Source organism: Falco cherrug, chromosome 5 (assembly GCF_023634085.1).
Source record: "Falco cherrug isolate bFalChe1 chromosome 5, bFalChe1.pri, whole genome shotgun sequence".
NCBI lineage: Eukaryota > Metazoa > Chordata > Aves > Falconiformes > Falconidae > Falco > Falco cherrug.
Window position 1 is genome coordinate 38,742,607 of NC_073701.1, and position 8,719 is coordinate 38,751,325.

The 8,719-nt window shown below is 43.7% G+C and overlaps 1 protein-coding gene across 8 annotated transcripts in view; it reads right to left on the reverse strand.

Moving 5' to 3' along the window:
* CNOT4 (CCR4-NOT transcription complex subunit 4) overlaps positions 1-8,305 on the reverse strand; it is an 82,799-nt gene extending 74,494 nt beyond the window's left edge. For 4 of the 8 annotated variants that reach the window (XM_055711394.1, XM_055711395.1, XM_055711397.1 and 1 more), the window contains exon 1: positions 7,910-8,305. The gene's annotated coding sequence lies outside the window, so the exon portion shown is untranslated. Of the gene's footprint in view, positions 1-7,234; positions 7,376-7,909 lie in introns of all 8 variants that reach the window. The other 4 variants (XM_055711396.1, XM_055711398.1, XM_055711393.1 and 1 more) reach the window with 3 other exon arrangements.
* Positions 8,306-8,719: the final 414 nt, after the last annotated feature.

Below are 8,719 nucleotides of genomic sequence, written 5' to 3' on the forward strand. Positions count from 1 at the left end.
CGTATACCCTAGAAGCACAGGAAAACTTCAGAGGACAGAATAATCTTTATGTCATTCACTCCACATACCTGCTAGAAATCCAGAAAGGTGGTAGTTTTGTGCAATATTCATTCACATCATAAATCCCCATTCCCAAATATATGGTAGGCAAGCTACAATCCTCTGCTTCCACTTTACAGGGAAACACAGATTTGTTACTAAACAACAAAGCTGAGAAAGATCAGGAACTGTGTTCAGGGAAGTACCTTTATCTCAGTGGTAAGCAGAATATACAACTGCTTGAAGATAACCTATATGCTGCAGTAAACACATTTTAGAGACAGTCACACACAAAGCAACTGCCTTAAAGAAAAAAAGAAAGGGAGAGTATTAAGAAGTATCCTGGGGAAACAGTTTTCCAGGTCATTTTCTAAAAAGTATGGGTAGAAAGGGAAAACTAATTTAGCATTCTAAGAAGAAACAGTCTAGTAAAATACACAAAATCAGAGTGCCCGCTTCCACAAACTTAAGTAGGATGTGTATTAGAAGTTTCAATTAATTCCTTCTACTGCTACTTCAACTATATGAGCTGCATTAACTCTAGGTGAAGTTAAGGAGTCACTTAGTATGTGCAAAGCACTAAATTAAATCCCAAACAAATAATCTCTCAGACTATGACAAATATACGTTACAAAAACCACAGAAGTTCAAGTTGACTGCAAATGCACTTGCCCAGCATATCCTTTAAATGCTGTGACTTCTTAATACTAACAGAGAGAGTTCTGAGTTTACACTGATCAAGAGCGGCTGAATGCAGTTCCTTTGGCGAAGCCTAAGCCTACAAGGCAAACAAGAACCCCATATGACATTCAAGTAACTGCCTTAAGGGAATGAAGAACTGGCTATTAGATTTAAGTTTCTTTAGGAACTAAAACAAAAGAACAACAAAATTAAGACAATATTAAGGAGGCCTCAGAAACATTTACGCTGCTGTCAGCTCTGTTTGAGGGGATACTCTAACATCCAGCTTTAGATTTGGGCAAATAACCAGAAAGTAACACCAAGTCCATCTCCTTTTGTGTCCTTCCATATACTAGGGCCTTTCCTGAATCCATTGTAAATCTCAGAAAAAAAACAGTACCGTCAAAAGATGCTGCACTGTTCCTCTATAGAAGTTACCTTCATCATGCTTTCAGAGTTGGCACACAATGAATACAGCAGAAACAGCAGCTAGTTGCACCTCTCAACCAGGAAGTGGCTCATTTATTAAGCATGGATGACTACAGCACTTCAAGTGCCAAAAGGAGCCTGCCTCTCACCTTGTCTTACCAAATTACATTTGTTTGAAAACAAATTTTTCCTCACCTCTACTCAATAGTTTAATATATGTGTACATGTGTAAAGAATTGAAAAAGACTCATGGTAACTGGTATTAATTATAAGTAGGGACAGAACAAGCATTTTACTTTTAAGTACCTATTCTGATTCTTCACTTTAATTATACTCTATGTAACTAAGCTCAAAGAAATATAAGGAAGCCTATGGTAGTGTGACTTTTAAAGATGGCTGTATGGTGTTCTGTTTTTGGTCACCAAACTTGAAAGCAGTTAGCCAGTTTCCAGAAAAAGATTCTATCATCCACAGAACCCATTCTAAGCAGTTTCTGCCTGAGGTATGCTGTTTTCTTAACACTGTCAGGAGTCATGTGGTCACACAACGCAGCTGGTTCTTACCAAGTTTCACTGTGCTATGTATTTATATAGTAGTAACCAGAGCAATAGTTCTCATACAAGGTATGACGCTGCCCCACCCCCAGGGAATCACAAGCCTCAAGGTTAAATCTGAATGAGAACATGAGCATAAGAATTAAGAAATTAATGGCTCTAAAACGGTTCAATTAGAACAGGAAATCACTACACTGGTGAAAACATGAGAATGGACCTACCTTGAAGCATGCTTACAATTATAACTACTATTCAAGACAAAAACAAAACTAATCTAAGCCAGGAGATGACATACCCATGAGCAGAAAACAGCTTGAGGAGTTTAAGAGCTGATACTTCCTTAAACTCCCCAGCTGTTCTTCCGAATTTCCAACATACATGAACAGTAAAAGAAAACCAGTGATCACCCTCTAGTTTCAGACTTACCACCTGATGTTCTAGAACCAGTTTGCCACTAACTGTGAAACCACAACACTAACGCTAAATACATGCTTTACTAAATTAAAGGATAAGCAAAGAATCTTTCAAATATGGGAAAATGCTATAATTTCTCAGATGTGGTTCCTCAGCTATAACTTCTTTGACCCTTAACCTAGGATGAAGTTTCATAAAAGGAAACCTTACCTTCTTAGGAAAGAGGATTCAACTTGCTAAAGAACCAACAGAAGCACGGGCATTCAGAAGGAGTCTGCCAAGCAGCAGTTATACGATAAAAGGTGGTAAGATTAAGTCACTACACAAATTGGATTAATGCTACTGGTCCTCTCTCATTTAGACCAATGCTTTTAACATAATTCCAGCAGTTTAGGGGCCCCTACAGTTCACACTGATTGGGGGCAATGGATTCAAATTAACTATTGGGCAAGTTGACCTATAAACGCTAAATTTTACCTAGCAAGTTTTGGTCTTTCATTTTATGCTAGTTTAGGAGCTCTCAGAGGATGCTTTTTATGAATGAGATAATTCTAGATTTCATTCAATAGAAAAGGAAGAAGTCATATGTAATAAAGCAGTAGCTATTCAAAGAGAAGGAATAGTTTCTATTTTTGCAACGTCCAACAGCCCAAGGTAAATTCTACAGATCACAGAGAAGCTTTAGGTCTTTAACTGACAAGGCACAGCTATAGCTACATATACCTACCTTCACTCATTATATCTGGAGAGCAGGTAGAGAAAGAAAAAAAAAAAAAGGTAGCTGAACACTTTCTCCACACATCTAGTGATTACTGCTATGTACTTTTCCCTCCCCATCTCATTTTCCTAGATTTCTAGGCTGTATTGCAAAATTGAAACTCTGAACAACAGCCACCATGTGCTTACCTATCTGGGACATTACCTTCGTCAAAACTTCTATCACCTGAACTCCCTCAGGTAGGTAGCTCCAAAGCACATATAAATATAATTGCTCCAAAGCACATATAAATATAATTGAATTACTTCCTCCCATTCTTGCACTCAAATTCTGTTGTTTTTGGTTTTTTTTAAGATAAGTTATTATAACATGTAATAGGAGATGGGTTTAGAAGTAATAAAGTTACTCCACCTGCAAGTACAGTATTTCACACTATAGGTGTCTCAGCCCATGCCTCTTGCAATTGAAAATTACTGTACACCATTCAAACAGGATTCATATTAAATCTACACTGGTGATAGAAACTTTAAACCAAAATATAACATGAAGCCAGCTTTCAAATAAATTTAATCTGTTGAATTCAGTGTTCCTGAAACAAATTGCCCAGCTTCTCACTTTTCCACTGCATTAAGCTAGGCACCTGATAGCAAGTCTTCCTATGCAGTGTATTTTGTCCTGCAAGTGTGATTGCTACACTTTTAGTTACTACTTTTCTATATCAAATATTACGTGGAAGAACCATTTAAGAACACCCACACTGTGAAAAGCAAATGCCCCTTCTGTTCAGCAAGGAAGAAATTAGAGCTCAGTAGTCCAAAACATAAGATTAGGTTGCAGTCCACCACAAACAAGGCCTAAAAATGTGCCAAAGTAAAACCAGGAATGAAGCACTGCTTGAAAGCGATAGAACATGTACTCCCACTTACTCCTGTCATATTTTTTGGTCATTCCTAGGAAGTTCTTGTGATTCTGTTCACAACTTGAAGAATTCATTAGAAGAAATTCGAAGTCAAGAAAGGTAAGTGCGTTGCCATTTTACAGTTTCTTTCTCTATCCACTTCATTTCTCTAAAATAAAAATTCCTTAAAAACAAACATCAGCCCAAATTCCTCGGGCTAACAATTAATATTTGCAATCAAATATAAGATACTGCAATGTTAACTTCCAACAATCAAGGACAGCTAAGCTGTGATGAGTTAAACACCCAAAGCCCAGAGGGAACAGTCCAAGGATCTGCACAATAACAGGGGACCCTCTATCTCACAACCAAGATATGTAGAAGTACAGTTACTTTGTATCAGATATTGCAGTCAATTAGAACCCCCTTCCTATTAGACATCTATTCTTCTCAAGACATCAGCAAGATAGACACCCGTGCTGGAATCACAGTATGTTAGAAAGCCAGAAGTTTTCCCTTCTTCCCTTGCAAGAAAACAAAACCTGATCAAAAGCAGACAGCACTGCTCAGGGCACAAGCCTCAGCCAAGTGCTAAGCTCCCTTTCCAGCAAGTTCAGTAGCACATTTGCTTGATCTCTACATCTACTTTTAACTCTGTGACTGAAGGATAAAAAATATCCCCCTTATGCTGACCCAAACCCACCATTCCCCAGTTTGAAAGCCAGCAACAGATGAAGTGCCTAATAAAAATAGACAGATGATTGATTAATCGTTATGAAATTAACATATTCTGCTCCAGAAAAACACAGCACCTAGCTTTCAGGGTACACAGAAAGAAAGGGACAAGGAGTGTCATTCTCTCAGCCTGTATTCTCCTGATGGTTTTGGATGCAGGCTTCCTCAAACTGTCAAAGCATGTGCATAGTATGTGCTTAAGATAACTTATGAAATGCATTATTTTGTACATATGTGTTTAGAAGTCACTTGTAAGCTCCATTTAAATGATAGACTACTACAAGAAATACCTTGGAGTTGTCATGTTCCCAGAACAGCCAAGGGAAAGGGAAAGGAAAACAAAAACCCCACGCCACAAACCCTACTTGATCTTAGTACTATGCAAAAATCATTAAACACCAATTCTTCCCTTTAAGCTCACGTAGCCAGTCTAATAACAGCTAGCTGGACTTCCACTAAATTAGCAGAATCTTTGAGCCAATTTTGAGGTAAGAAAATTACGAGGATCCCCTTTCTAAGCTCGCACAAGAAAAATGCCATCTGACAAAACCAAGCATATCAAAGTTTCTGGTATGTGATAACAAAATCCAGTCTGATTAAAACATGCAAACCGATCCAAGCAGTTTAATGCAAAAATGTATACATGCCTTTACTTACAGAGGTTATATTCGTATTTACTGCTAGATGTTCACACTGCCCTCCCAATTTGCTTACAGGAAGAACCAGAAGGTCTGAGCAGATCTCAAGCCATGCCAAACCATTTGCTGCTATACCTCATTTTCCAAGCCTGATAAATGTTTACAGTTGTTAAAATGTTAACCAATCTCCTGAAAGGAATGAATTCCTGGACTATTCTCCAAGAACCAGAAGAGGGGGGCCCAGAGAGATGGAGGCTCTATTTATTCATAGAGCTCTGACTCCTCTCAACACTTTCCATCCAATGAAAGTGGGACAACCCAGGTAGAAAGACACACACTGGAAAGCAAAAAAAGCATCAATGTATTTAAAGGGCTGAAATATTCAGGACATTAAAGCAAGGTAAGATATACAGTCTTTCACATATGTGCTTACTCAAGTCATCTCAGCAATACCACACAACTGCAAGTTGGACAAAAGGTGGTTCGTACAACCTAAGACACCATTCAGCAATTAGAAGTTTAAGAACTCTTGATCCTAGCAGTCTTGCTGAGCAAGTAATTTCCTTCCAACAAGTAGTAAGGCCTATAGATCAGCCTCACCTTACCAGAACAACGAATTTAGTTGTCAAAGGCCTAAGATGCAATCTATGATCAGCCACACAGCAGTTACCTGTGCTTACAAAACACTATCTATTTGAAATAATCTCAAAATTTTGCCTACCTCTTTGAAAAACAGTTCCCAGAGTTAAGCCTTCGGGGCCTGTACTTAAGGTTCTGGCCAGAGTAATTTCAAAACATTTCACTCAAAGAATATCCTAACTTTCCTGAAGAGCAGCCATGAAGCACAAGATGCATCTGTTTATAATGAATATTTTTCATTAAACAAAAAAGCCACATACTTGTACATATTCTCTCACCAGCTTCTTTAACCCAAGCCTTTTAATTTAGTGGGCACCATATAGCTGTTCTTAAATGTTCTGAAGAAAAGACACTAAGAAATTAATACAGCACTATTCCTGACAAGTATTCACCGCTTTTTCTCTGTAAAGAGAAAAGCTGTTAGGATCCTCCAAGACTCATCATTTTAAAAGCTAATAAAGAGGCACCCGAGAAAACAGGTAAGTTAAAAGCAGAGATAATTTTATCATTGTATTCCCCCTTCCCAAAACAATCCTTTCCCCCAGAATGAACTTCATTTGCAACTCAGCCAAGTTCCACTGCCAAGCATTTCTGAATGCTTACATGTGTTTGTCTTGTTTATGAAATGGTAACTCTACCACAGAATCCCAAAAGCTTAAAGTACAACACATCTGAATCCTACACCATGCACTAGCTCACTACATTATTAGAGAGATGCTAAGAAACTAGAAGTATATTTGAGTATTTGTATGCCATCTGAAACTAATTCACACTCTCAAGCCAAACAGTGATTTTATCATCTGCTCTTCACAAGCCTGTATTTCATTTTATTCTTTTCCTCTTTCCTTTTTTTTAAAGCAGGGAAAGGAGTTAGAAGGAATTTGATTCTTCCATATATATTAATTTTTTGCTATGAGTTTCTCTTCTCTTAGTGCCATTTACAGGAATATGAAGTTGTGCAAGCACGCTGAAGTCAAGACTTTTAAAATTAAAACAAAATACAGACAGTTAAAACACAGAAAGTTCAAAATCTGTACAGGCTCAGTAAACATGTGATTAGACATCATTAACTTCTAAAACTTCTGGGCAGGAGCAAGCTAACATCTGCAGGCCTGGAGTTTCCACAGCTTTAACTAGCTGATGGGGTTTGCTTACATTAACATATGCTGTAGAGGAGAGAACTCCTCCTCCTATGAACTACGTACCTGATATTCCCATACTGACACAAGTATATCAACCAGGGACAATTAACTCCTTTCAGGTGCGGTAACAAAGCATTTTAAAATAATCATCTAGTATATTTTCCCTCCTCTTTTACCCTACAGACCAAGGCACTGGCAGCTCGCTTTCAGACTGGCAGGTAGAGCTGTACGACCGTTGCTGGAAGTAGACTGAGAGCCCGTACGCAGCCGTGTCATTTGCTTCTGCTAACGCACAAAATGGAAAGGGCTTCTTGTATTTTGCAAGTAAGAGACGGAAAGTTACGTACCAGTTATTTTACTGACAGACAAATCTCGGGAGGTTACACGGACCGTCCAAAACAACACCAAAAATAAGAGGCTGCCATTCACCATCTGTTTGCCTCTCTCTCTCAGGAAAAAAAAGTGCAGATCACAAGAACAAATGGAGCCTGGCTCCGGCAGGAGAAAGAAGGGGAGAGAGGAAATTTCCACGCAAATCTGAAGCGAATCACGCCGCGATCCCCGCGCCCGGCCGCGCCGGCCTCCCCTGGCAGACGCGAGCGGCTCCGGGGCCACCGTCCCCCCTGCACCCCCGGCCGGCGGCCCGGCCCGGCCCAGCCCAGCGGCTCCCCCGCGCCGCGCCGGCATGGAGGAAATAAACGCAGCCTGCCCCAGGCAGCGGCACGGAGGGAGCCCCCTTCCCCGGCGCCCCCCGCGGAGAAGCCGCCCGCTCGCCCCCTCTCCCGCCCCACACGGCCCGGTGCCCTCAGCGCACGGCAGCGGCCCGGCGCGTCCCCCCCACCGCCGGGACTGACACCGGGGGTGGGCTGAGGCCTGCGCCGTCCCAGCGAAGCCTCGGCGCTCTCGTAGTCAGAGCGGCCCAGCTCCCCCCCCACTCCTCCTCCTCCTCCTCCTCGCCTCTCCCTCCCCCCCTCCCTCCCTCCCTCCTTCCTTCCCCGGCCCGGCCTTCAGCTCGCACTCACCCGCCTTCCTCCTCCCTGCCCGGCCCGCGGTGCGTGTGCGCGGCTCTCCCTCACGCTGCCCGGCGCGGCGGCGGCGGCCGGGCCGGCGGGGGCGGTCAGGTGGGTGGGTGGGTGAGCGTGCGGGGAAGGAGGCGAGGGGAGAAGGAGAAGGGTGGGGAGGGAAGGAGAGAGGCGGCGAGGAAAGAGAGGAGAAGCGGGGGGGAGAAAACCGCAGCGACGCTCCTGGGGCGGGACCTGCGGTGGCGGCCGGCCGGGCGCTTGGGCGGCTGCTCCGACGACCTTTACGCGAGAGAAGAGTAATCTCCGAGCTCGGGGCGCTCCGCTGCCAGCCCGGCCACCATCTTACATTAGCGAGACTTGCCCTGGACGCCGCCTCCCCTGCGCTTGCGCCGCCGGCAGTGGGCGGGGAGCAATGGCGGGAGGGGGGGGCGAGGCGCGACGCCAGCGGCCGCGACGGCGCTGGGATTGACGGGACTTGTAGGCGGCGGCGGCGGCCCGGGCGGCGCGGAGGGGGGCAGCCGCAGGGCAGCCCCGCGCCGGGGGGGCCGCTCCTCCTCCGCCACCGCTGCCGCCCGGGTGAGGCCGGGGACCCCAACCCCTCTCCTCAGACCGCATGGCCCGGCGCACCGGGACTCCCCGGCCGTAAACCTGCTGCAATACCAGCCACCTGTTGCTGGCCGTTACATCAGCGCACATTTTAAGTACTCGGTCGATTATTACTTTTTTTTCCTCCTCTCCTGGTGTTGCTTTGGGATTTTCCCCCCGCCAGGTTGCGAAGCGACCCCGCCTGCTTCCCCCTCAGACTTTGCC